We start from the raw sequence: 27,411 nt of genomic DNA, 5'->3' as shown, positions 1-27,411 counted from the left end.
TGGGTATATTTTACTGAGTGTGATGGTGCCAGGTAAGGCTCCCTCTGGCCTGGGATGCCCTGGGTATGTTGTACTGAGTGTGATGGTGCCAGGAGCTCCCTCTGCCCCGGGATGCCCTGGGTATATTGTACTGAGTGTGATGGTGCCAGGCGAGGCTCCCTCTGGCCAGGGATGCCTTGGGTATATTGTATTGAGTGTGATGGTGCCAGGCGAGGCTCCCTGTGGCCTGGGATGCCCTGGGTATATTGTACTGAGTGTGATGGTGCCAGGCGAGGCTCACTCTGGCCTGGGATGCCCTGGGTATATTGTACTGAGTGTGAAGGTGCCAGGCAAGGCTCCCTCTGGCCCAGGATGCCCTGGGTATATTGTACTGAGTTTGATGGTGCCAGGCGAGGTTCCCTCGGGCCTGGGATGCCCTGGGTATATTGTACTGAGTGTGATTGTGCCAGGTGAGGCTCCCTCCGGCCCGGGATGCCCTGGGTATATTGTACTGAGTGTGATTGTGCCAGGTGAGGCTCCCTCTGGCCCGGGATGCCCTGGGTATATTGTACTGAGTGTGATGGTGCCAGACGAGGCTTCCTCTGGCTGGGATGCCCTGGGTATATTGTACTGAGTGTGATGGTGCCAGGCGAGGCTCCCTCTGGCTCGGGATGCCCTGGGTATATTGTACTGAGTGTGATGGTGCCCGACGAGGCTCCCTCTGGCTGGGATGCCCTGGGTATATTGTACTGAGTGTGATGGTGCCAGGCGAAGCTCCCTCTGGCCTGGGATGCCCTGGGTATATTGTACTGAGTGTGATGGTGCCAGGGGAGGCTCCCTCCGGCCCGGGATGCCCTGGGTATATTGTACTGAGTGTGATGGTGCCAGGCAAGGCTCCCTCTGGCCTGTGATGCCCAGGGTATATTGTACTGAGTGTGATGGTACCAGGCGAGGCTCCCTCTGGCCCAGGATGCCCTGGGCATATTGTACTGAGTGTGATGGTGCCAGATGAGGCTCCCTCTGGCTGGGATGCCCTGGGTATATTGTACTGAGTGTGATGGTGCCAGGCGAGGCTCCCTCTGGCTCGGGATGCCCTGGGTATATTGTACTGAGTGTGATGGTGCCAGGCGAGGCTCCCTCTGGCCCAGGATGCCCTGGGTATATTGTACTGAGTGTGATGGTGCCAGATGAGGCTCCCTCTGGCTGGGATGCCCTGGGTATATTGTACTGAGTGTGATGGTGCCAGGCGAGGCTCCCTCTGGCTCGGGATGCCCTGGGTATATTGTACTGAGTGTGATGGTGCCAGGTAAGGCTCCCTCTGGCCTGGGATGCCCTGGGTATGTTGTACTGAGTGTGATGGTGCCCGACAAGGCTCCCTCTGGCTGGGATGCCCTGGGTATATTGTACTGAGTGTGATGGTGCCATGCGAGGTTCCCTCGGCCCTGGGATGCCCTGGGTATATTGTACTGAGTGTGATGGTGCCAGGGGAGGCTCCCTCCTGCCCGGGATGCCCTGGGTATATTGTACTGAGTGTGATGGTGCCAGGCAAGGCTCCCTCTGGCCTGTGATGCCCAGGGTATATTGTACTGAGTGTGATGGTGCCAGGCGAGGCTCCCTCTGGCCCAGGATGCCCTGGGTATATTGTACTGAGTGTGATGGTGCCAGGTGAGGCTCCCTCTGGCTCGGGATGCCCTGGGTATATTGTACTGAGTGTGATGGTGCCAGGCGAGGCTCCCTCTGGCCCAGGATGCCCTGGGTATATTGTACTGAGTGTGATGGTGCCAGATGAGGCTCCCTCTGGCTGGGATGCCCTGGGTATATTGTACTGAGTGTGATGTTGCCAGGCGAGGCTCCCTCTGGCTCGGGATGCCCTGGGTATATTGTACTGAGTGTGATGGTGCCAGGTAAGGCTCCCTCTGGCCTGGGATGCCCTGGGTATGTTGTACTGAGTGTGATGGTGCCATGAGCTCCCTCTGCCCCGGGATGCCCTGGGTATATTGTACTGAGTGTGATGGTGCCAGGCGAGGCTCCCTCTGGCCAGGGATGCCTTGGGTATATTGTATTGAGTGTGATGGTGCCAGGCGCTCCCTCTGCCCAGGGATGCCCTGGGTATATTGTAGTGAGTGTGATGGTGCCAGGCGAGGCTCCCTCTGGCCTGGGATGCCCTGGGTATATTATACTGAGTGTGGTGGTGCCAGGCGAGGCTCCCTCTGGCCTGGGATGCCCTGGGTATATTGTACTGAGTGTGATGGTGCCAGGCAAGGCTCCCTCTGACCCGGGATGCGTTGGGTATATTGTACTGAGTGTGATGGTGCCAGGCAAGGCTCCCTCTCGCCCGGGATGCGCTAGGTATATTGTACTGAGTGTGGTGGTGCCAGGCGAGGCTCCCTCTGGCTCGGGATGCCCTGGGTATATTTTACTGAGTGTGATGGTGCCAGGCGCTCCCTCTGCCCAGGGATGCCCTGGGTATATTGTACTGAGTGTGATAGTGCCAGGTAAGGCTCCCTCTGGCTGGGATGCCCTGGGTATATTGTACTGAGTGTGATGGTGCCATGCGAGGCTCCCTCTGGCCTGGGATGCCCTGGGTATATTGTACTGAGTGTGATGGTGCCAGGCGAGGCTCCCTCTGGCTGGGATGCCCTTGGTATATTGTACTGAGTGTGATGGTGCCAGGCGAGGCTCCCTCTGGCCTGGGATGCCCTTGGTATATTGTACTGAGTGTGGTGGTACCTTGCGAGGCTCCCTCTGGCCTGGGATGCCCTGGGTATATTGTACTGAGTGTGATGGTGCCAGGCGAGGCTCCCTCTGGCCTGGGATGCCCTGGGTATATTGTACTGAGTGTGATGGTGCCAGGCGAGGCTCCCTCTGGCAGGGATGCCCTGTGTATATTGTACTGAGTGTGATGGTGCCAGGCAAGGCTCCCTCTGACCCGGGATGCGTTGGGTATATTGTACTGAGTGTGATGGTGCCAGGTGAGGCTCGCTCTGGCCCGGGATGCCCTGGTTATATTGTAGTGAGTGTGATGGTGCCAGGTGAGGCTCCCTCTGGCCCGGGATGCCCTGGGTATATTGTACTGAGTGTGATGGTGCCAGGCGAGGCTCCCTCGGACCTGGGATGCCCTGGGTATATTGTACTGAGTGTGATGGTGCCAGCCGAGGCTCCCTCTGGCCTGGGATGCCCTGGGTATATTGTACTGAGTGTGATGGTGCCAGGCGAGGCTCCCTCTGGCCTGGGATGCCCTGGGTATATTGTACTGAGCGTGATGCTGCCAGGCGAGGCTCCCTCTGGCCTGGGATGCCCTGGGAATATTGTACTGAGTGTGATTGTGCCAGGTGAGGCTCCATCTGGCCGAGGATGCCCTGGGTATATTGTACTGAGTGTGATGGTACCAGGCGAGGCTCCCTCTGGCCTAGGATGCCCTGGGTATATTGTACTGAGTGTGAAGGTGCCAGGCGAGGCTCCCTCTGGCTCGGGATGCCTGGGTATATTGTACTGAGTGTGATGGTGCCAGGCAAGGCTCCCTCGGGCCTGAGATGCCCTGGGTATATTGTACTGAGTGTGATGGTGCCAGGCGAGGCTCCCTCTGGCCTGGGATGCCCTGGGTATATTGTACTGAGTGTGATGCTGCCAGGCGAGGCTCCCTCTGGCCTGGGATGCCCTGGGAATACTGTACTTAGAGTGATGGTGCTAGGCGAGGCTCCCTCTGGCCTGGGATGCCCTGGGTATATTGTACTGAGTGTGATGGTGCCAGGCAAGGCTCCCTCTGACCCGGGATGCGTTGGGTATATTGTACTGAGTGTGATGGTGCCAGGTGAGGCTCGCTCTGGCCCGGGATGCCCTGGGTATATTGTAGTGAGTGTGATGGTGCCAGGTGAGGCTCCCTCTGGCCCGGGATGCCCTGGGTATATTGTACTGAGTGTGATGGTGCCAGGCGAGGCTCCCTCGGACCTGGGATGCCCTGGGTATATTGTACTGAGTGTGATGGTGCCAGCCGAGGCTCCCTCTGGCCTGGGATGCCCTGGGTATATTGTACTGAGTGTGATGGTGCCAGGCGAGGCTCCCTCTGGCCTGGGATGCCCTGGGTATATTGTACTGAGCGTGATGCTGCCAGGCGAGGCTCCCTCTGGCCTGGGATGCCCTGGGAATATTGTACTGAGTGTGATTGTGCCAGGTGAGGCTCCATCTGGCCGAGGATGCCCTGGGTATATTGTACTGAGTGTGATGGTACCAGGCGAGGCTCCCTCTGGCCTAGGATGCCCTGGGTATATTGTACTGAGTGTGAAGGTGCCAGGCGAGGCTCCCTCTGGCTCGGGATGCCTGGGTATATTGTACTGAGTGTGATGGTGCCAGGCAAGGCTCCCTCGGGCCTGAGATGCCCTGGGTATATTGTACTGAGTGTGATGGTGCCAGGCGAGGCTCCCTCTGGCCTGGGATGCCCTGGGTATATTGTACTGAGTGTGATGCTGCCAGGCGAGGCTCCCTCTGGCCTGGGATGCCCTGGGAATACTGTACTTAGAGTGATGGTGCTAGGCGAGGCTCCCTCTGGCCTGGGATGCCCTGGGTATATTGTACTGAGTGTGATGGTGCCAGGCGAGGCTCCCTCTGGCTCGGGATGCCTGGGTATATTGTACTGAGTGTGATGGTGCCAGTTAAGGCTCCCTCTGGCCCGGGATGCCCTGGGTATATTATAGTGAGTGTGATGGTGCTAGGCGAGGCTCCCTCTGGCCTGGGATGCCCTGGGTATATTGTACTGAGTGTGATGGTGCCAGGCGAGGCTCCCTCTGGCTCGGGATGCCTGGGTATATTGTACTGAGTGTGATGGTGCCAGGCAAGGCTCCCTCTGGCCCGGGATGCCCTGGGTATATTGTACTGAGTGTGATGGTGCCAGGCGAGGCTCCCTCGGGCAGGGATGCCCTGGGTATATTGTACTGAGTGTGATGGTGCCAGGCGAGGTTCCCTCGGGCCTGGGATGCCCATGGTATATTGTACTGAGTGTGATGGTGCCAGGCGAGGCTCCCTGTGGCCCGGGATGCCCTGGGTATATTGTACTCAGTGTGATGGTGCCAGACGAGGCTCCCTCTGGCCCGGGTTGCCATGGGTATATTGTTCTGAGTGTGATGGTGCCAGGCGAGGTTCCCTCGGGCCTGGGATGCCCTGGGTATATTGTACTGAGTGTGATGGTGCCAGGCGAGGCTCGCTCTGGCCCGGGATGCCCTGGGTATATTGTACTGAGTGTGATGGTGCCAGGCGAGGCTACCTCTGGCCCGGGATGCCCTGGGTATATTGTACTGAGTGTGATGGTGCCAGACGAGGCTCCCTCTGGCTGGGATGCCCTGGGTATATTGTACTGAGTGTGATGGTGCCAGGCGAGGCTCCCTCTGGCTCGGGATGCCCTGGGTATATTGTACTGAGTGTGATGGTGCCCGACGAGGCTCCCTCTGGCTGGGATGCCCTGGGTATATTGTACTGAGTGTGATGGTGCCAGGCGAAGCTCCCTCTGGCCTGAGATGCCCTGGGTATATTGTACTGAGTGTGATGGTGCCAGGGGCGGCTCCCTCCTGCCCGGGATGCCCTGGGTATATTGTACTGAGTGTGATGGCACCAGGCAAGGCTCCCTCTGGCCTGTGATGCCCAGAGTATATTGTACTGAGTGTGATGGTGCCAGGCGAGGCTCCCTCTGGCTCAGGATGCCCTGGGTATATTGTACTGAGTGTGATGGTGCCAGACGAGGCTCCCTCTGGCTGGGATGCCCTGGGTATATTGTACTGAGTGTGATGGTGCCAGGTGAGGCTCCCTCTGGCTCGGGATGCCTGGGTATATTTTACTGAGTGTGATGGTGCCAGGTAAGGCTCCCTCTGGCCTGGGATGCCCTGGGTATGTTGTACTGAGTGTGATGGTGCCAGGAGCTCCCTCTGCCCCGGGATGCCCTGGGTATATTGTACTGAGTGTGATGGTGCCAGGCGAGGCTCCCTCTGGCCAGGGATGCCTTAGGTATATTGTATTGAGTGTGATGGTGCCAGGCGAGGCTCCCTGTGGCCTGGGATGCCCTGGGTATATTGTACTGAGTGTGATGGTGCCAGGCGAGGCTCACTCTGGCCTGGGATGCCCTGGGTATATTGTACTGAGTGTGAAGGTGCCAGGCAAGGCTCCCTCTGGCCCAGGATGCCCTGGGTATATTGTACTGAGTTTGATGGTGCCAGGCGAGGTTCCCTCGGGCCTGGGATGCCCTGGGTATATTGTACTGAGTGTGATTGTGCCAGGTGAGGCTCCCTCCGGCCCGGGATGCCCTGGGTATATTGTACTGAGTGTGATTGTGCCAGGTGAGGCTCCCTCTGGCCCGGGATGCCCTGGGTATATTGTACTGAGTGTGATGGTGCCAGACGAGGCTTCCTCTGGCTGGGATGCCCTGGGTATATTGTACTGAGTGTGATGGTGCCAGGCGAGGCTCCCTCTGGCTCGGGATGCCCTGGGTATATTGTACTGAGTGTGATGGTGCCCGACGAGGCTCCCTCTGGCTGGGATGCCCTGGGTATATTGTACTGAGTGTGATGGTGCCAGGCGAAGCTCCCTCTGGCCTGGGATGCCCTGGGTATATTGTACTGAGTGTGATGGTGCCAGGGGAGGCTCCCTCCGGCCCGGGATGCCCTGGGTATATTGTACTGAGTGTGATGGTGCCAGGCAAGGCTCCCTCTGGCCTGTGATGCCCAGGGTATATTGTACTGAGTGTGATGGTACCAGGCGAGGCTCCCTCTGGCCCAGGATGCCCTGGGCATATTGTACTGAGTGTGATGGTGCCAGATGAGGCTCCCTCTGGCTGGGATGCCCTGGGTATATTGTACTGAGTGTGATGGTGCCAGGCGAGGCTCCCTCTGGCTCGGGATGCCCTGGGTATATTGTACTGAGTGTGATGGTGCCAGGCGAGGCTCCCTCTGGCCCAGGATGCCCTGGGTATATTGTACTGAGTGTGATGGTGCCAGATGAGGCTCCCTCTGGCTGGGATGCCCTGGGTATATTGTACTGAGTGTGATGGTGCCAGGCGAGGCTCCCTCTGGCTCGGGATGCCCTGGGTATATTGTACTGAGTGTGATGGTGCCAGGTAAGGCTCCCTCTGGCCTGGGATGCCCTGGGTATGTTGTACTGAGTGTGATGGTGCCCGACAAGGCTCCCTCTGGCTGGGATGCCCTGGGTATATTGTACTGAGTGTGATGGTGCCATGCGAGGTTCCCTCGGCCCTGGGATGCCCTGGGTATATTGTACTGAGTGTGATGGTGCCAGGGGAGGCTCCCTCCGGCCCGGGATGCCCTGGGTATATTGTACTGAGTGTGATGGTGCCAGGCAAGGCTCCCTCTGGCCTGTGATGCCCAGGGTATATTGTACTGAGTGTGATGGTGCCAGGCGAGGCTCCCTCTGGCCCAGGATGCCCTGGGTATATTGTACTGAGTGTGATGGTGCCAGGTGAGGCTCCCTCTGGCTCGGGATGCCCTGGGTATATTGTACTGAGTGTGATGGTGCCAGGCGAGGCTCCCTCTGGCCCAGGATGCCCTGGGTATATTGTACTGAGTGTGATGGTGCCAGATGAGGCTCCCTCTGGCTGGGATGCCCTGGGTATATTGTACTGAGTGTGATGTTGCCAGGCGAGGCTCCCTCTGGCTCGGGATGCCCTGGGTATATTGTACTGAGTGTGATGGTGCCAGGTAAGGCTCCCTCTGGCCTGGGATGCCCTGGGTATGTTGTACTGAGTGTGATGGTGCCATGAGCTCCCTCTGCCCCGGGATGCCCTGGGTATATTGTACTGAGTGTGATGGTGCCAGGCGAGGCTCCCTCTGGCCAGGGATGCCTTGGGTATATTGTATTGAGTGTGATGGTGCCAGGCGCTCCCTCTGCCCAGGGATGCCCTGGGTATATTGTAGTGAGTGTGATGGTGCCAGGCGAGGCTCCCTCTGGCCTGGGATGCCCTGGGTATATTATACTGAGTGTGGTGGTGCCAGGCGAGGCTCCCTCTGGCCTGGGATGCCCTGGGTATATTGTACTGAGTGTGATGGTGCCAGGCAAGGCTCCCTCTGACCCGGGATGCGTTGGGTATATTGTACTGAGTGTGATGGTGCCAGGCAAGGCTCCCTCTCGCCCAGGATGCGCTAGGTATATTGTACTGAGTGTGGTGGTGCCAGGCGAGGCTCCCTCTGGCTCGGGATGCCCTGGGTATATTTTACTGAGTGTGATGGTGCCAGGCGCTCCCTCTGCCCAGGGATGCCCTGGGTATATTGTACTGAGTGTGATAGTGCCAGGTAAGGCTCCCTCTGGCTGGGATGCCCTGGGTATATTGTACTGAGTGTGATGGTGCCATGCGCGGCTCCCTCTGGCCTGGGATGCCCTGGGTATATTGTACTGAGTGTGATGGTGCCAGGCGAGGCTCCCTCTGGCTGGGATGCCCTTGGTATATTGTACTGAGTGTGATGGTGCCAGGCGAGGCTCCCTCTGGCCTGGGATGCCCTTGGTATATTGTACTGAGTGTGGTGGTACCTTGCGAGGCTCCCTCTGGCCTGGGATGCCCTGGGTATATTGTACTGAGTGTGATGGTGCCAGGCGAGGCTCCCTCTGGCCTGGGATGCCCTGGGTATATTGTACTGAGTGTGATGGTGCCAGGCGAGGCTCCCTCTGGCAGGGATGCCCTGTGTATATTGCACTGAGTGTGATGGTGCCAGGCAAGGCTCCCTCTGACCCGGGATGCGTTGGGTATATTGTACTGAGTGTGATGGTGCCAGGTGAGGCTCGCTCTGGCCCGGGATGCCCTGGGTATATTGTAGTTAGTGTGATGGTGCCAGGTGAGGCTCCCTCTGGCCCGGGATGCCCTGGGTATATTGTACTGAGTGTGATGGTGCCAGGCGAGGCTCCCTCGGACCTGGGATGCCCTGGGTATATTGTACTGAGTGTGATGGTGCCAGCCGAGGCTCCCTCTGGCCTGGGATGCCCTGGGTATATTGTACTGAGTGTGATGGTGCCAGGCGAGGCTCCCTCTGGCCTGGGATGCCCTGGGTATATTGTACTGAGCGTGATGCTGCCAGGCGAGGCTCCCTCTGGCCTGGGATGCCCTGGGAATATTGTACTGAGTGTGATTGTGCCAGGTGAGGCTCCATCTGGCCGAGGATGCCCTGGGTATATTGTACTGAGTGTGATGGTGCCAGGCGAGGCTCCCTCGGACCTGGGATGCCCTGGGTATATTGTACTGAGTGTGATGGTGCCAGCCGAGGCTCCCTCTGGCCTGGGATGCCCTGGGTATATTGTACTGAGTGTGATGGTGCCAGGCGAGGCTCCCTCTGGCCTGGGATGCCCTGGGTATATTGTACTGAGCGTGATGCTGCCAGGCGAGGCTCCCTCTGGCCTGGGATGCCCTGGGAATATTGTACTGAGTGTGATTGTGCCAGGTGAGGCTCCATCTGGCCGAGGATGCCCTGGGTATATTGTACTGAGTGTGATGGTACCAGGCGAGGCTCCCTCTGGCCTAGGATGCCCTGGGTATATTGTACTGAGTGTGAAGGTGCCAGGCGAGGCTCCCTCTGGCTCGGGATGCCTGGGTATATTGTACTGAGTGTGATGGTGCCAGGCAAGGCTCCCTCGGGCCTGAGATGCCCTGGGTATATTGTACTGAGTGTGATGGTGCCAGGCGAGGCTCCCTCTGGCCTGGGATGCCCTGGGTATATTGTACTGAGTGTGATGCTGCCAGGCGAGGCTCCCTCTGGCCTGGGATGCCCTGGGAATACTGTACTTAGAGTGATGGTGCTAGGCGAGGCTCCCTCTGGCCTGGGATGCCCTGGGTATATTGTACTGAGTGTGATGGTGCCAGGCGAGGCTCCCTCTGGCTCGGGATGCCTGGGTATATTGTACTGAGTGTGATGGTGCCAGTTAAGGCTCCCTCTGGCCCGGGATGCCCTGGGTATATTATAGTGAGTGTGATGGTGCTAGGCGAGGCTCCCTCTGGCCTGGGATGCCCTGGGTATATTGTACTGAGTGTGATGGTGCCAGGCGAGGCTCCCTCTGGCTCGGGATGCCTGGGTATATTGTACTGAGTGTGATGGTGCCAGGCAAGGCTCCCTCTGGCCCGGGATGCCCTGGGTATATTGTACTGAGTGTGATGGTGCCAGGCGAGGCTCCCTCGGGCAGGGATGCCCTGGGTATATTGTACTGAGTGTGATGGTGCCAGGCGAGGTTCCCTCGGGCCTGGGATGCCCATGGTATATTGTACTGAGTGTGATGGTGCCAGGCGAGGCTCCCTCTGGCCCGGGATGCCCTGGGTATATTGTACTCAGTGTGATGGTGCCAGACGAGGCTCCCTCTGGCCCGTGTTGCCATGGGTATATTGTTCTGAGTGTGATGGTGCCAGGCGAGGTTCCCTCGGGCCTGGGATGCCCTGGGTATATTGTACTGAGTGTGATGGTGCCAGGCGAGGCTCGCTCTGGCCCGGGATGCCCTGGGTATATTGTACTGAGTGTGATGGTGCCAGGCGAGGCTACCTCTGGCCCGGGATGCCCTGGGTATATTGTACTGAGTGTGATGGTGCCAGACGAGGCTCCCTCTGGCTGGGATGCCCTGGGTATATTGTACTGAGTGTGATGGTGCCAGGCGAGGCTCCCTCTGGCTCGGGATGCCCTGGGTATATTGTACTGAGTGTGATGGTGCCCGACGAGGCTCCCTCTGGCTGGGATGCCCTGGGTATATTGTACTGAGTGTGATGGTGCCAGGCGAAGCTCCCTCTGGCCTGAGATGCCCTGGGTATATTGTACTGAGTGTGATGGTGCCAGGGGCGGCTCCCTCCTGCCCGGGATGCCCTGGGTATATTGTACTGAGTGTGATGGCACCAGGCAAGGCTCCCTCTGGCCTGTGATGCCCAGAGTATATTGTACTGAGTGTGATTGTGCCAGGCGAGGCTCCCTCTGGCTCAGGATGCCCTGGGTATATTGTACTGAGTGTGATGGTGCCAGACGAGGCTCCCTCTGGCTGGGATGCCCTGGGTATATTGTACTGAGTGTGATCGTGCCAGGTGAGGCTCCCTCTGGCTCGGGATGCCTGGGTATATTTTACTGAGTGTGATGGTGCCAGGTAAGGCTCCCTCTGGCCTGGGATGCCCTGGGTATGTTGTACTGAGTGTGATGGTGCCAGGAGCTCCCTCTGCCCCGGGATGCCCTGGGTATATTGTACTGAGTGTGATGGTGCCAGGCGAGGCTCCCTCTGGCCAGGGATGCCTTGGGTATATTGTATTGAGTGTGATGGTGCCAGGCGAGGCTCCCTGTGGCCTGGGATGCCCTGGGTATATTGTACTGAGTGTGATGGTGCCAGGCGAGGCTCACTCTGGCCTGGGATGCCCTGGGTATATTGTACTGAGTGTGAAGGTGCCAGGCAAGGCTCCCTCTGGCCCAGGATGCCCTGGGTATATTGTACTGAGTTTGATGGTGCCAGGCGAGGTTCCCTCGGGCCTGGGATGCCCTGGGTATATTGTACTGAGTGTGATTGTGCCAGGTGAGGCTCCCTCCGGCCCGGGATGCCCTGGGTATATTGTACTGAGTGTGATTGTGCCAGGTGAGGCTCCCTCTGGCCCGGGATGCCCTGGGTATATTGTACTGAGTGTGATGGTGCCAGACGAGGCTTCCTCTGGCTGGGATGCCCTGGGTATATTGTACTGAGTGTGATGGTGCCAGGCGAGGCTCCCTCTGGCTCGGGATGCCCTGGGTATATTGTACTGAGTGTGATGGTGCCCGACGAGGCTCCCTCTGGCTGGGATGCCCTGGGTATATTGTACTGAGTGTGATGGTGCCAGGCGAAGCTCCCTCTGGCCTGGGATGCCCTGGGTATATTGTACTGAGTGTGATGGTGCCAGGGGAGGCTCCCTCCAGCCCGGGATGCCCTGGGTATATTGTACTGAGTGTGATGGTGCCAGGCAAGGCTCACTCTGGCCTGTGATGCCCAGGGTATATTGTACTGAGTGTGATGGTACCAGGCGAGGCTCCCTCTGGCCCAGGATGCCCTGGGCATATTGTACTGAGTGTGATGGTGCCAGATGAGGCTCCCTCTGGCTGGGATGCCCTGGGTATATTGTACTGAGTGTGATGGTGCCAGGCGAGGCTCCCTCTGGCTCGGGATGCCCTGGGTATATTGTACTGAGTGTGATGGTGCCAGGCGAGGCTCCCTCTGGCCCAGGATGCCCTGGGTATATTGTACTGAGTGTGATGGTGCCAGATGAGGCTCCCTCTGGCTGGGATGCCCTGGGTATATTGTACTGAGTGTGATGGTGCCAGGCGAGGCTCCCTCTGGCTCGGGATGCCCTGGGTATATTGTACTGAGTGTGATGGTGCCAGGTAAGGCTCCCTCTGGCCTGGGATGCCCTGGGTATGTTGTACTGAGTGTGATGGTGCCCGACAAGGCTCCCTCTGGCTGGGATGCCCTGGGTATATTGTACTGAGTGTGATGGTGCCATGCGAGGTTTCCTCGGCCCTGGGATGCCCTGGGTATATTGTACTGAGTGTGATGGTGCCAGGGGAGGCTCCCTCCGGCCCGGGATGCCCTGGGTATATTGTACTGAGTGTGATGGTGCCAGGCAAGGCTCCCTCTGGCCTGTGATGCCCAGGGTATATTGTACTGAGTGTGATGGTGCCAGGCGAGGCTCCCTCTGGCCCAGGATGCCCTGGGTATATTGTACTGAGTGTGATGGTGCCAGGTGAGGCTCCCTCTGGCTCGGGATGCCCTGGGTATATTGTACTGAGTGTGATGGTGCCAGGCGAGGCTCCCTCTGGCCCAGGATGCCCTGGGTATATTGTACTGAGTGTGATGGTGCCAGATGAGGCTCCCTCTGGCTGGGATGCCATGGGTATATTGTACTGAGTGTGATGTTGCCAGGCGAGGCTCCCTCTGGCTCGGGATGCCCTGGGTATATTGTACTGAGTGTGATGGTGCCAGGTAAGGCTCCCTCTGGCCTGGGATGCCCTGGGTATGTTGTACTGAGTGTGATGGTGCCATGAGCTCCCTCTGCCCCGGGATGCCCTGGGTATATTGTACTGAGTGTGATGGTGCCAGGCGAGGCTCCCTCTGGCCAGGGATGCCTTGGGTATATTGTATTGAGTGTGATGGTGCCAGGCGAGGCTCCCTGTGGCCTGGGATGCCCTGGGTATATTGTACTGAGTGTGATGGTGCCAGGCGAGGCTCACTCTGGCCTGGGATGCCCTTGGTATATTGTACTGAGTGTGAAGGTGCCAGGCAAAGCTCCCTCTGGCCCGGGATGCCCTGGGTATATTGTACTGAGTGTGGTGGTGCCAGGTGAGGCTCCCTCTGGCCTGGGTAGCCCTGGGTATATTGTACTGAGTGTGATGGTGCCATGCGAGGTTCCCTCGGCCCTGGGATGCCCTGGGTATATTGTACTGAGTGTGATGGTGCCAGGCGAGGCTCCCTCAGGCCCGGGATGCCCTGGGTATATTGTACTGAGTGTGATGGTGCCAGGCGAGGATCCCTCTGGCCTGGGTTGCCCTGGGTATATTGTACTGAGTGTGATGGTGCCAGGCGAGGATCCCTCTGGCCTGGGTTGCCCTGGGTATATTGTACTGAGTGTGATGGTGCCAGGCGAGGCTCTCGTGGCCTGGGATTGGGGGAGGGGGCAGTACAGCTGTTCAGGCAGTTGCATTTTATAGCAAAGCATGAACACAGAAGACACATACTGTGCACGTGTGACTTTATATCCATCACACTCATGGGATAATGTCTGCGCCACCAATGCTTTAAAAAGTGTGAGGGGGGTGGAAACAATGTCGGCTACTTTTAATGACACATTTAATTAAGACATGATGAGGGTGATATTCCAACTGAAAACTCTCAAAACTGTATAGTGAAATGAATGTTACATTTTATGTTGTTGCATTTCAGTACATACAGTGGGGCAGGAGAATTAAGATGTTTGAAATATAAATTAATCAAATACAATTTTTTTTTTTTTTCAAAAGCAAGTAGCCCTTCTGTTTTGTATCCACCTTTAGATTAAACAAAAATAAAGAAAAACATTAAAAAACTAAGAGCCTCGTGGGCCCGGAGCGCTTTCCTCAGAAGGGGGCGGGGGAGGGAACCTTTGCGGTTTCCTAAATTTGCACAAAAGGATGTGAGCAAACCTCAGCCGAACATCTGGACGGATTAAGAGCCGAGGGAGGAAAGCTTCACGAATTGTCTGAAAACAAACATGTAAATTGTTTTGAAAGGACAGAGGCACAGAACACATGTGCGGGCACTGACTGCTGCAAGCCTCTCTGGAGGGCAAAGGTCATACCTGCACCCTAAGAAGGAGGGTCCCTCACAACAAACAAACATTGCACGAGGGAGCTGCCAACATGACACAGCAGAGCAAAGGGTAGAGGCCTCTGGAGCAACTGGAGCCTGGAGATTGAAGCCAGTGTAAACATATTTCGCTCATAAGCAGCACTCAGCGGGATGTTGAACTTTACAAAGATTTTGAAAAGGCCTGACTTGATATCTAATCAGTTGTGCCCACTTCTGTCTGCCCCTTTCACTGTGTTACAGGCAGACTTCCTGTGCCCGGGGGTGAACATTCTTTTTTAAACCTAAGTTGCAGCAGTGCCTGCTGCTGCGGGTTTGTTTAAACCCGCCTCGAACGCACCTTGGGGCATATTTACAAGCCCCTTGCGCCACTTTTGCGTCACTTTTCCCATGTTAAAAGTGACGCAAAAGTGGCGCAAGGGGCTTGTAAATATGCCCCCTTGTAACTTGACGACTTGACCGCTCCCTCCTTCCCTTGTGTCAGGTTTGCGCTTCCGTTGCGTCACTTTTTGTGATGCATCGACTGCGTAAAACATGCCTCCTGTTGCGCACTATTTACAAAGTGACGCATCTAGGTAGATGCGTCACTTTGTAAACCCCTGCGCCACATTATACCTACGCCAGGTATAATGTATGCAGGGGGGAGCGTTCTGACGCAAGAAAGGGTCATAGAAGTGACGCAGTGAAATCTTTTAGATTTAACTGCGCCACTTTTAGGACGCAAATGCGTCAATATCTTGTGCCTGCCTCACAGCAGGCGTAAGACTGACGCAGGCCCTTTCACATGCCGCTTGCCCCATGTGAAAGGACCCATTTCTGGAGTTGCGTCACTTTTGTGACACACTCCAGCAATGCGTTTTTTGTGCCCCTACAGATACGTAAGAAATACTGACGTATCTGTAACTCCTTGCGACATGATGCGTCAAACTGTAAATATGACGCATCAGGTATGGCGCAAGGAGGGCGCACTGAGAAGTGACGCATCGCTGCTTTCACGCAGCAACGCGTCACTTCTCATAAATGAGGCCCTAAATCTCCAACACACCACTCGAGGACCCCCCAAATGCTGTGGAGACACTGTAAGGACAGGTTAGACAAAGACACAACAGTCTATTCATGTGTGTATTTACAACGTGACGCATCTGGGCCAGAGGAGGTGAGGCCTGTCCAGAGGGCAGAGGAGGAGAGGCCTGTCCAGAGGGCAGAGGAGGAGAGGCCTGTCCAGAGGGCAGAGGAGGAGACACCTGTCCAGGGGTGCAGAGGAGGCGAGGCCTGTCCAGGGGTGCAGAGGAGGCGAGGCCTGTCCAGGGGGCAGAGCAGGAGAGGCCTGTCCAGGGGTGCAGAGGAGGTGAGGCCTGTCCAGGGGTGCAGAGGGGGTGAGGCCTGTCAGGGGAGCAGGGGAGGTGAGGCCTGTCCAGGGGTGCAGAGGAGGCGAGGCCTGTCCAGGGGGCAGAGCAGGAGAGGCCTGTCCAGGGGTGCAGAGGGGGTGAGGCCTGTCAGGGGAGCAGGGGAGGTGAGGCCTGTCCAGGGGGTGCAGAGGAGGAGAGGCCTGTCCAGGGGTGCAGAGGAGGTGAGGCCTGTCCAGGGGTGCAGAGGGGGTGAGGCCTGTCAGGGGAGCAGGGGAGGTGAGGCCTGTCCAGGGGGTGCAGAGGAGGAGAGGCCTGTCCAGGGGGTGAAGAGGAGGAGAGGCCTGTCCAGGGGTGCAGAGGGGGTGAGGCCTGTCAGGGGAGCAGGGGAGGTGAGGCCTGTCCAGGGGTGCAGAGGGGGTGAGGCCTGTCAGGGGAGCAGGGGAGGTGAGGCCTGTCCAGGGGGTGCAGAGGAGGAGAGGCCTGTCCAGGGGGTGAAGAGGAGGTGAGGCCTGTCCAGGGGTGCAGAGGAGAGGAGATGAGGTCTGTCCAGGGGTGCAGAGGAGAGGAGGAGAGGCCTGTCCAGGGGTGCAGAGGAGGAGAGGCCTGTCCAGGGGTGCAGAGGAGATGAGATGAGGTCTGACCAGGGGTGCAGAGGAGAGGCCTGTCCAGGGGGTGAAGAGGAGGAGAGGCCTGTCCAGGGGGTGAAGAGGAGGTGAGGCCGGTCCAGGAGGTGCAGATGAGGAGAGGGCTGTCCAGGGGTGCAGTGGAGGTGAAGCCAGTCCAGGGAGGCTGCCGAAGAGGTAAGAACTGTCCATGGGGTTGCAGAGGAGGTGAGGCCTGTCAGAGGGCAGGAGGGTACAGAGGAGGGGAGGCCTGTCCAGGGTCTTATGGAGGAGGTTTGGCCTGTCCGGGGAATTACAAATGAGGTGTGGCCAGTCTGGGAAGTGCGTAGGAGATGAGACCTCTCCGAGAGGTTGTGGAGGAGATGAGGCCTGTCCAGCATGCAGAGGAGATGAAGGCTGTCCAATGGGGTGCAGAGCAGGTGGGGACTGTCCAGGGGTTACAGAGGAGGTGAGGCCTGTCCAGCTGGGTGAAAGAGGAGGTGAGGCCTGTCCTGGGTGAGGCAGAGGAGGTGAGGCCTTTCCAGGGCTGAACAGAGGAGGCGAGGCCTGTGTATGGTGTAGAGGAGGTGAGGCATGTCCAGGGGAGCAGAGGAGGCCAGGCCTGTCCAGGGTTGCAGAGGAGGTGAGGCCTCTCCAAGGGTGCAGAGGAGGTGAGGCCTGTCCAGGGGGCAGAGGAGGAGGGGCCTGTCCAGAGGTGCAGAGGAGGTGAGGCCTTTCCAGGGGAGCAGAGGAGGAGAGGCCTGTCCAGGGGTGCAGAGGAGGTGAGGCCTGTCCAGGGGGCAGAGGAGGAGAGGCCTGTCCAGGGGTGGGAGGTGAGGCCTGTCCATGGGTCAGAGGAGGCGGGCCTGTCCAGGGGTGCAGAGGAGGTGATGCCTGTCCAGGGGTGCAGAGGAGGCAAGGCCTGTCTAGAGGTGCAGCGGAGGCGAGGCCTGTCCAGAAGAGGGGCAGAGGAGGCGAGGCCCGTCCAGGGGTGCAGAGGAGGAGAGGCCTGTCCAGGGATGAAGAAGAGGCGAGGCATGTCCAGGAGTGCAGAGGAGGTGTCTAGGGTTGCAGGGGAGGTGAGGCCTGTCGAGGGGTGCAGAAGAGGTGAGGCCTTTCCAGCTGGATGAAGAGGAGGAGAGGCCTGTTCAGGGGATGTAGAGGAGGTGATGCCTGTTCAGGGGATGTAGAGGAGGTGAGGCCTTTCCAGGGCTGTACAGAGGAGGTGAGGCCTGTCCAGGGGTGCAGAGGAGGAGAGGCCTGTCCAGCGTGCAGAGGTGAAGGTTGTCCAATGGGGTGCAGAGCAGGTGGGGGTTATCCAGGGGTTAAAGAGGAGAGGAGGGTTATTCATGGGGTGCAGAAGAGGTGAGGCCTTTCCAGCTGGATGAAGAGGAGGTGAGGCCTTTTCAGGGGATGTAGAGGAGGTGATGCCTGCCCAGGGGTGCGGAGGAGGTGAGGCCTGTCCAGGGCTGTACAGAGGAGGCGAGGCTTTTGTATGGTGTAGAGGAGGTGAGGCCTGTCCAGGGGTGCAGAGGAGGTGAGGCCTGTCCAGGGGTGCAGAGGAGGGGAGGCCTGTTCAGGGGTGCAGAGGAGGTGAGACCTGTTCAGGGGTGCAGAGGAGGTGAGGCCTGTTCAGGGGGCAGAGGAGGAGAGGCCTGTCCAGGGGTGCAGAGGAGGTGAGGCCTGTCCAGGGGGCAGAGGAGGAGAGGCCTGTCCAGAGGTGCAGAGGAGGTGAGGCCTGTCCAGGTGGCAGAGGAGGTGAGGCCTTTCCAGGAGTGCAAAGGAGGTGAGGCCTGTCCAGGGGTGCAGAGGAGGTGAGGCCTGTCCAGGGGTGCAGAGGAGGAGAGGCCTGTCCAGGGATGCAGAGGAGGTGTCTAGGGTTGCAGAGGAGGTGAGGCCTGTCCAGGGGTTGCAGAAGAGGCGAGGCCTGTCCAGGAGTGCAGAGGAGGAGTCTAGGGTTGCAGGGGAGGTGAGGCCTGTCGAGGGGTGCAGAAGAGGTGAGGCCTTTCCAGCTGGATGAAGAGGAGGAGAGGCCTATTCAGGGGATGTAGAGGAGGTGATGCCTGTTCAGGGGATGTAGAGGAGGTGAGGCCTTTCCAGGGCTGTACAGAGGAGGTGAGGCCTGTCCAGGGGTGCAGAGGAGGAGAGGCCTGTCCAGCGTGCAGAGGTGAAGGTTGTCCAATGGGGTGCAGAGCAGGTGGGGGTTATCCAGGGGTTAAAGAGGAGAGGAGGGTTATTCATGGGGTGCAGAAGAGGTGAGGCCTTTCCAGCTGGATGAAGAGGAGGTGAGGCCTGTTCAGGGGATGTAGAGGAGGTGATGCCTGCCCAGGGGTGCGGAGGAGGTGAGGCCTGTCCAGGGCTGTACAGAGGAGGCGAGGCTTGTGTATGGTGTAGAGGAGGTGAGGCCTGTCCAGGGGGCAGAGGAGGAGAGGCCTGTCCAGGAGTGCAGAGGAGGTGAGGCCTGTCCAGGGGGCAGAGGAGGAGGGGCCTGTCCAGAGGTGCAGAGGAGGTGAGGCCTGTTCAGGGGGCAGAGGAGGAGAGGCCTGTCCAGGGGTGCAGAGGAGGTGAGGCCTGTCCAGGGGGCAGAGGAGGAGAGGCCTGTCCAGAGGTGCAGAGGAGGTGAGGCCTCTTCAGGAGTGCAGAGGAGGAGAGGCCTGTCCAGGGGTGGGAGGTGAGGCCTGTCCATGGGTCAGAGGAGGTGAGGCCTGTCCATGGGTCAGAGGAGGCGGGCCTGTCCAGGGGTGCAGAGGAGGTGACGCCTGTCCAGGGGTGCAGAGGAGGCAAGGCCTGTCTAGGGGTGCAGCGGAGGCGAGGCCTGTCCAGAAGAGGGGCAGAGGAGGCGAGGCCCGTCCAGGGGTGCAGAGGAGGCGAGGCCTGTCCAGGGTTGCAGAAGAGGCGAGGCCTGTCCAGGAGTGCAGAGGAGGTGTCTAGGGTTGCAGGGGAGGTGAGGCCTGTCGAGGGGTGCAGAAGAGGTGAGGCTTTCCAGCTGGATGAAGAGGAGGAGAGGCCTGTTCAGGGGATGTAGAGGAGGTGATGCCTGTTCAGGGGATGTAGAGGAGATGAGGCCTTTCCAGGGCTGTACAGAGGAGGTGAGGCCTGTCCAGGGGTGCAGAGGAGGAGAGGCCTGTCCAGCGTGCAGAGGTGAAGGTTGTCCAATGGGGTGCAGAGCAGGTGGGGGTTATCCAGGGGTTAAAGAGGAGAGGAGGGTTATTCATGGGGTGCAGAAGAGGTGAGGCCTTTCCAGCTGGATGAAGAGGAGGTGAGGCCTGTTCAGGGGATGTAGAGGAGGTGATGCCTGCCCAGGGGTGCGGAGGAGGTGAGGCCTGTCCAAGGCTGTACAGAGGAGGCGAGGCTTGTGTATGGTGTAGAGGAGGTGAGGCCTGTCCAGGGGTGCAGAGGAGGTGAGGCCTGTCCAGGGGTGCAGAGGAGGAGAGGCCTGTCCAGGGATGCAGAAGAGGCGAGGCCTGTCCAGGAGTGCAGAGGAGGTGTCTAGGGTTGCAGGGGAGGTGAGGCCTGTCGAGGGGTGCAGAAGAGGTGAGGCCTTTCCAGCTGGATGAAGAGGAGGTGAGGCCTGTTCAGGGGATGTAGAGGAGGTGATGCCTGCCCAGAGGTGCGGAGGAGGTGAGGCCTGTCCAGGGCTGTACAGAGGAAGCGAGGCTTGTGTATGGTGTAGAGGAGGTGAGGCCTGTCCAGGGGTGCAGAGGAGGTGAGGCCTGTTCAGGGGTGCAGAGGAGGTGAGACCTGTTCAGGGGTGCAGAGGAGGTGAGGCCTGTTCAGGGGGCAGAGGAGGTGAGGCCTGTTCAGGGAGTGTAGAGGAGGAGAGGTCTGTCCAGGGGTGTAGAGGAGGAGAGGTCTGTTCAGGGGGCAGAGGAGGTGAGGCCTGTTCAGGGAGTGTAGAGGATGAGAGGCCTGTCCAGGGGTGCAGAGGAGGTGAGGCCTGTTCAGGGGTGCAGAGGAGGTGAGGCCTGTTCAGGGAGTGTAGAGGAGGTGAGCCCTATCCGGGAGAGGTAAGCATCTGAAAAGAAGAATGCAGTGCTGAATACCACTCGTAAGTGTAGATTATCATTCTGGCTGGGAGCGCGTGTGTCATCAGGGCAGGCACAGAACATGGGGCCATTTTGCGAGTAGCTTTGAACCTTGTAAGGATGAGTGATGTGTGGTGGGCTTGGAGTCTGCAGAGACCTCTTTCTTGATGGCTGTGGTATGTGACGCACGAGTAACTACCGTCATTCGCTCACTGGTGCTCTATGCTGATGCTACTTCAGGCAGTACACTGACCTCAGGTTAGCGCACTAGCCGAGCGCCTCCTAATTTTGGTTTAGTTAAGGACGCCCTTACTGTTGAATTTAGATGAGGAAGTTTTAGAAAAAGAAAATAATAAAATGACAAATTACACTTACGAATTATTGTGGTGGTCATTGTTCAAAGGGCCCCTCCATCCCCCACCCAACCCCCCACCCCCAAGTTGACTCGGAATTATTTCAGTAATTCTTGCTTGATATCTTCTCAAAAACTTGCACCCACAAAATTCTCAAAATATACCTTTTCGGAAATAGATACATTTTTCACCTTAATCTAATCTCACTTTAGGGAGAGTTGAATGTGTGAACTTGATGGAGTCTCCACCAGAGGGGTTTGGGATTATGGAGAGCACTTCTGGCTGGAGAAGAGCTCCTGTAAGACTGAAGACTGCAAAGAGCAGCTCTGTTGTAAAAAGTACAAAGTGCAATGCCATTCTCTTGTTTTTAGGGGAAGACTCACAATTAATTCATCATTTTATGAGTGCGTTTTGTTTAGCTACATTTTGTCAAGCTATATTGTTATGAACAGTTGTTGGCTGTTGTAGTTGTTGCCTCAACATGAACCTTGTCGATAATGCGTGCTCTCTGCTGGTATTGGAGCAGCGGACACCAACATTCCTTTCAGTTGTAACTTTGGTTTCCTTCCTGTGTCCTGGTAAGGCAGACAAAGTTGTGTTTGTTTTGATCATTGATAATACGTCTCGCCTTTTGTGTTTGTTTATTTTGTTTTGATTCTCATTGTGAATGGGTGCGCATGTAATACATCTCTGAATACTACTTGCGAGGGGGAGACTTTGCCTCCAGCGAGTGCACCAGCCACTGAATGTTACTGAATCCGCGGCTACATACATGTATCCAGGCTACATATATGTTTGTGGCTTAAAAAAATGGAATAAGATCACTGCTGACAATAAGCAGATACACTTTCCTGGGCATTGTACGTTTACTCTGAGAAAGGTTGTAGGGATTCTGCTGAGTCGAGGAACGATGCTTGGGACCATAGAACCTTAGTAGGCTGGGACTGCGTCATTGTAGCACCTTAGTAGACATAAGTGCTGGACCGACTCGCTAACATCTCTCACTTGCCCTCCTACTCACTCACAGAGAACCAAGGCAATTTTGTGATCGCAAACGCCGAAATTCGCAGAATTTTGGCGATCGCAAAATAGCTAAGTGGTATGTACGAAAGCAAAACAACCTCGCAAGATAAGGAATTGCAAATTTACGATTCCCTATTTTGCGATTGCATTTAAGGAATCGCAAATTGCGATTCCTTAAAGGCAATGTATGAGGCCCAGAAAAAGTGCAATTTCGCCATAAGGAATCGCAAATTACCACCAACTTCAAGTTGGTGGTAATTTGTGATTCCTTTTTTTTTTAATTAATTTTTTTATTTTTGACGTCAGACAATGCAGTAGTGGCAAACAAAACAGATACATACATATGTCAAATTTGGTAAACAGCAAGAGCTAACAAAAAGTTAATACATGTAGATTAATCAATGAAATAGGGCAGAGAAAAGAGAAGAAAAAGAAACAAAGAAGAAATTACGAGGCAAATGATAGTTATGAAAAATCAGCAACTCAACTTTAAAAGACTTATAAGTATGTAATAGGCCCACAATACCTATTTTAATCATTAGTCCACCAGGGCCCAGATCTTACAGGCCTGCTTCCGCTTCCTCCCACCCTTTAGTGTGAATACGGAAAGCTCCCAGTTATAGATAGCAAGCAACCTAGCTCTCCAATTAATAAATACAGGTGGATCAGGAGATAACCGTTGGGAAGTAATACACAGCCGGATCATAGACATAGCTATAAACAAAAACGCAGTGGCATACCAAGAATTTATTGCCAATGATGAACCTTCAAAGCCCATTATAACCATTTCTGGAGATATAGTGCAAGAGATATTGAACGTAACAGTGATAAAGCGCTCCACGTCAAGCATAAAATCACGAAGTCTCGGGCATGAATAGAACATATGGATCGGGTCAGCTGCATACAACCCACACTTAGCACAATGATCCCCCTTCCTACTACCCCATTTTGCTATTTTTGCCGGCGTATAATAGAGTTCAAAAACTGCCATGTAACTTTGAGTCCGTAGACTACCAGAGACCAGGGCCTCACGGGCTAGCTCCAAAGCAGGCCTCAGATCAATCCCAGTCTTCCCAAGTTTAGCCGCCCATTTCAAGTTTTGCACCTCTAAATCGTCTGGGAAACTGAGCAGTAAATGTTGATATACTGTTCCTATTCTAGCTTTTTGTTGTATCAATTGAAATATATCGACCGTATCTAGCATTGAAGGGGTTGTACTAAGCAGTTTGTGAATAAAGCTTCTGATCTGCAAGTATTTAAAAAAGTAATGCGTATTCAACTTGAACTTGTCCTTAAGCAACGAAAAAGAAAGTATTTGCCCAGCACACACTAAATCCCCGATGGTCTGAATACCTGACGCCTGCCATCTAAAAATAGTATAATCCTAAAAAATGGAGGAGAGGAGGCGAGCAGCTTTGAGTGGAGTATAAATATTAACATTTGGAATACCCAATTTCCGTCGTATTTTCTGCCAAATATGAAACATAGCATTGATGACCTTAAACCTGGTCTTCTTAAAATAGCTGGGCTCCAAAACTTGCGTCAAAATACCCTTGGCGGCCGTGCCAAGACCAATCTCGAAAATAGTGGGTCTATTGCATGGGTGGACCTCGATGCTTGAACCCAAAAGAGGCACTCCCAGGGACTGAACCAATGCGGCCCAGTGATATATTAATAAATTGGGTACAGCCCAACCACCACGATCGCGGGAGAGGCACATCCACTTAACAGCTCTACGGGAATGGGGGTACCCCCAAAGGAACCTATAACAAATCCTATCAGCCTTTACCAGGCTACGATTAGATCACCTACACCTCTCCTTATATGGTCGTTGTAGTGTCCTTAAAATGCTGGTACTCCCGAAGTTTTCATATCTCTTTAGGACAATTCCGGTAATTTGCGATTCCTTTGAAAAATAAACTTTTTGGCATTTTTCAAAGTGCAATGTGGCGCACATACATGCCCTTAGGTCATGTATGTGTGCCACATGGGCCCACATGCACATTTCAGGGGTGCAACAGGGTGTCCTTTTTTCACCCTGACACCCTTGAAATTACATTCTCAATTTGCGATTCTCTAATTAAGAATTGCAAATTGAGAATGTCTTCCTATTCATTCCTATGGGCCTCTAGGCCCATAGGAATGAATGGGGAGATATTCCTTAATTGCGAATTGCAATTCGTAATTCGCAATTAAGGAACATGTAGGATTCGCAAAATTATTTACAAATCCTACATACATAGCATTTCGCAATTCTCAAATAGCAATGCTCTAAAAATCACTATTTGAGAATCGCAAAACGTAAGTTTCATACGAATGGCCCCAAGTGATTAGACAACCCAGAACATAACACTCTCAGCAATCGTGGTGATAAGACGCACCCTTTTGCTCTCACACAAGTACTTGTCCACAGTAAATTCTGACAGAGACACAAGACAAGTTTAAAATGTTTACTTTAACTATTGTGTTTTAGTATGCAGTACATGTGCCAAAATAAGCAAGAAAAAGCCTAACACAAATAGGGTCAGCATAGCAAGTAATCCATAAAGCAGGGTGGTGGCAGCTCTCTGTGTGGTCTTTTACCTAGCGCTTGTGCAGATTGCGAGGGGCTCCTCCTCTGCACGCTACTGATGCCCTCGAGATTCGTTTTCTATTGAAGAACTACTTTTCCAAGATCGTACCTCTCATTGTTGCAATTGAAATAATAATTGTAGACTTTAAAAAATGTTTGTTTTAAACTCACCATTACTGTTGTAAAATATCACCCTCAGCCCCGTTCCATCGCGGCTCTGTGCCGTTTGCGTGGAGGGCAGGGTCAGCTCCACTGTGCTGCAGCGTGAGGTCACCTATTGGACGGAGGGAGTGTCTCAGCTGGGGGCGGGGCTCAGGACATAAAATGGCGACCCGGAAGCGCAGCGGTAGAGCGCAGCGGGAGCGCCATCTCCGCGCCGAAGCCGCGCCTAAGGGGTGCCAGTCTGCGCCAGTCCGCGCTGGGACCGTGCTGCGTGCCAGTCTCTCTGGCCTCCTCCGTCCCCAACACATAGCAAAGGTACTGTCTTACTCACGAACACAGCTCCTGAGTATAGGAAATATATCACGTGACAAGAACTGCTCTCACTTTGACTTTGGATCATTGTATAATTATGCTCACATTGCTTGCCCAAATTGTGCGCTCTCGACCGCATCACCCCTTTTTAAACACTTCTGCACCCCTTCCTCCAGAGACAAAAGCGGTAAACATTTAAGCTGTGTACTCATAAATACACGCTCTCTCATAAAACACAGATACGATGTCGCAGAACTAATAACCAGTCAAAATATTGACGTCATGTTTGTTACTGAGACCTGGGCAGATCTTGCATCTGGCCCAGACTTTAACATCGCCACTCCAGATGGCTATCAGGTAACAAGACTAGATAGATCATCAGGGAAAAGAGGGGGGGGACTAGCTATTATATGCCGAGACAAGTTTGCCATAAAAACTGAACCCCTTGATTACAACTTTGCGGAAGCCCTTGCTTTTACGATCTTTGTCTCCCCTATACAAACTTTCAAAGGAACACTCCTCTATCGACCACCTACTTCACGCACTCTCTTTCTGAATTCTCTTATTCAGTTATTAGAGCCAGTACCTGCTAACCAGGACTACACTATACTGGGCGATTTTAATTTTCATTTGGAGAACGATAATGATAAGGACTCGCACACTCTTATCTCTGACTTCCTGGCAGCAGGCTTAGAACAACAGGTTAATATGGCTACTCATCAAGCAGGACACACGCTAGATGGCGTATTTACTAATAATGCCCATATAACATTCTCTACAGTGCTCCCACTCATGTGGACGGATCACTTAGCTGTCAAATTTACTATTTCAGCCAACTACTCCAAGAACTCGTCCACCGGCCCTTGCTCTCCGATCCTAAGTCGAGATTGGAAAAATATTGATGTCACGGTTCTACAAAATATCTTGGAATCTACGTCACCGGCAGAATTACTCGCTCCTCAGGAGGCTGCCTTGAATTACCAACGATGGCTACATATGGCACTTGACCAGGTAGCCCCATACAAAAAATTGCAGCCAAACCGCACCAAACCCTCCGCGGCTTGGTTCTCGGAGTCACTTAGGCTCGAGAGACAACGCTGCAGAAATTTGGAGCGGCGGTGGAGTAAATACTACAACAACAATGACAGAGACACTTATAAGAGTGCCTTGCTCAGCTACAGAAAGCTGCTTACTGCTGAAAAACGCACCTTCTACAGCACACAAATAGAACGTGCTCTCAATTCGAATAAACAATTGTACCAGGTGGTAAAAGATTTAGCCAATCCTCCAGCCCCCCCCCCCAATCGAACCATCCCAAATATTTTGTAACAAGGTGGCAGATTTTTTTCAGGCCAAGGTTCTGGATATTTTTAATAATTTTACTAATATAACGATCATTGACACTACCATCCCGGAATCCCCTCTTCTGCCGTCAAATCCTAAACTTGAGGTCTTCTCTCCACCCCTGTCCATGATGGATCTCATAAGTAATGTTAAATCAGGCTCGCCACTGGACCCATGTCCCCCACGTATCCTTAAATTAGTACCCAACCTAATAGCCCCAGTACTCAGCAACATCTGTTCTTCCGTATTCCAGACAGGTGTTTTTCCCCTTGTCTGGAAAAAAGCTATTGTGACACCTCTTTTAAAAAAACCCGCTCTAAATCCTTCAGAGCCAAAAAACTACCGCCCTATCGCCTCTCTCCCTTACCCTTCCAAAATAATTGAAAAGGTCATGAACCAACAGCTGTCGACCTTTATTGACCAGAACGGTCTACTTGACAACACGCAGTTCGGTTTCAGGAAGGGCCACGGGACGGAGACTGCCTTGATAAAAGCTGCCGAGGAGGTCAGGATAATCATGGATAAGGGTGGTGCAGCCATCCTGATACTCCTAGATTTATCCGCGGCCTTCGACACGGTCGATCACACCATCTTGATCGACCGTGTCGCCGCCCTAGGCATTCAGGGCAGGGCAAGAACAACACTAGCATCTTTCCTGGCCAACCGAGTACAGTCTGTTAAGATGGGATGCTTCTGCTCTCCTGATTTCACACTCCCGTGTGGTGTTCCCCAGGGCTCCTCGCTAAGTCCGACACTTTTTAATATCTACGTGTCGGACTTGGCGAGGGTAATCAAGTCGTTCGGCATTGGCTTAACATCTTATGCCGACGACACACAGCTGGTCCTGGAGATACACAAAAACGGTGAAGCAGTGGCAGCGAACTTTCAGGAGGGCATGAAGGCCATTAGCTCATGGATGAACCGGAATTGCTTAAAGCTAAATTCCGACAAGACGGAGGTGATGGTTTTTGGCGAACTGACTCCGTCTTGGTCTCCGGTCTGGTGGCCCTCGGAGTTGGGAGCTCCCCCATCACCTGTAACCAAGGTGAAAAACTTGGGCGTGCTTTTTGATAATAAGCTTACGTTTTTAAGCCATGCCAACGCGGTGGTGTCAGCCTCCTTCTTTACCCTGAGAATGGTGAAGAAACTGCTCCCTTTTCTTCCCCCAACCGCAGGTAAAACCTTAATGTCCTCCCTGGTGTTATCTAGGGTGGATTATTGCAATGGCCTACTGCTCAACGCACAAGAGCAAGTTCTGAGCAAATTACAACTTGTCCAGAACGCTGCTGCAAGAATTCTCATGGGTATACCTAAGCACGCTTCTATCTCTCCCACAATTCGTGAGCTCCACTGGTTACCAATAAGAAGCCGGATAAAGTTTAAGGC

The 27,411-nt window shown here is 55.0% G+C and overlaps 1 protein-coding gene across 1 annotated transcript in view; it reads left to right on the top strand.

Annotated features, from left to right (window-relative positions):
- The window catches only part of LOC144827206 (uncharacterized), a 70,151-nt gene that overhangs the window by 4,648 nt on the left and 38,092 nt on the right, over window positions 1-27,411 (top strand). The window lies entirely within an intron of this gene.

Source organism: Lissotriton helveticus, chromosome 1_1 (genome assembly GCF_964261635.1).
Source record: "Lissotriton helveticus chromosome 1_1, aLisHel1.1, whole genome shotgun sequence".
Lineage (NCBI taxonomy): Eukaryota > Metazoa > Chordata > Amphibia > Caudata > Salamandridae > Lissotriton > Lissotriton helveticus.
The sequence above is the reverse complement of the archived record's forward strand: the minus strand, read 5'-3'. Positions and strand labels throughout refer to the sequence as shown.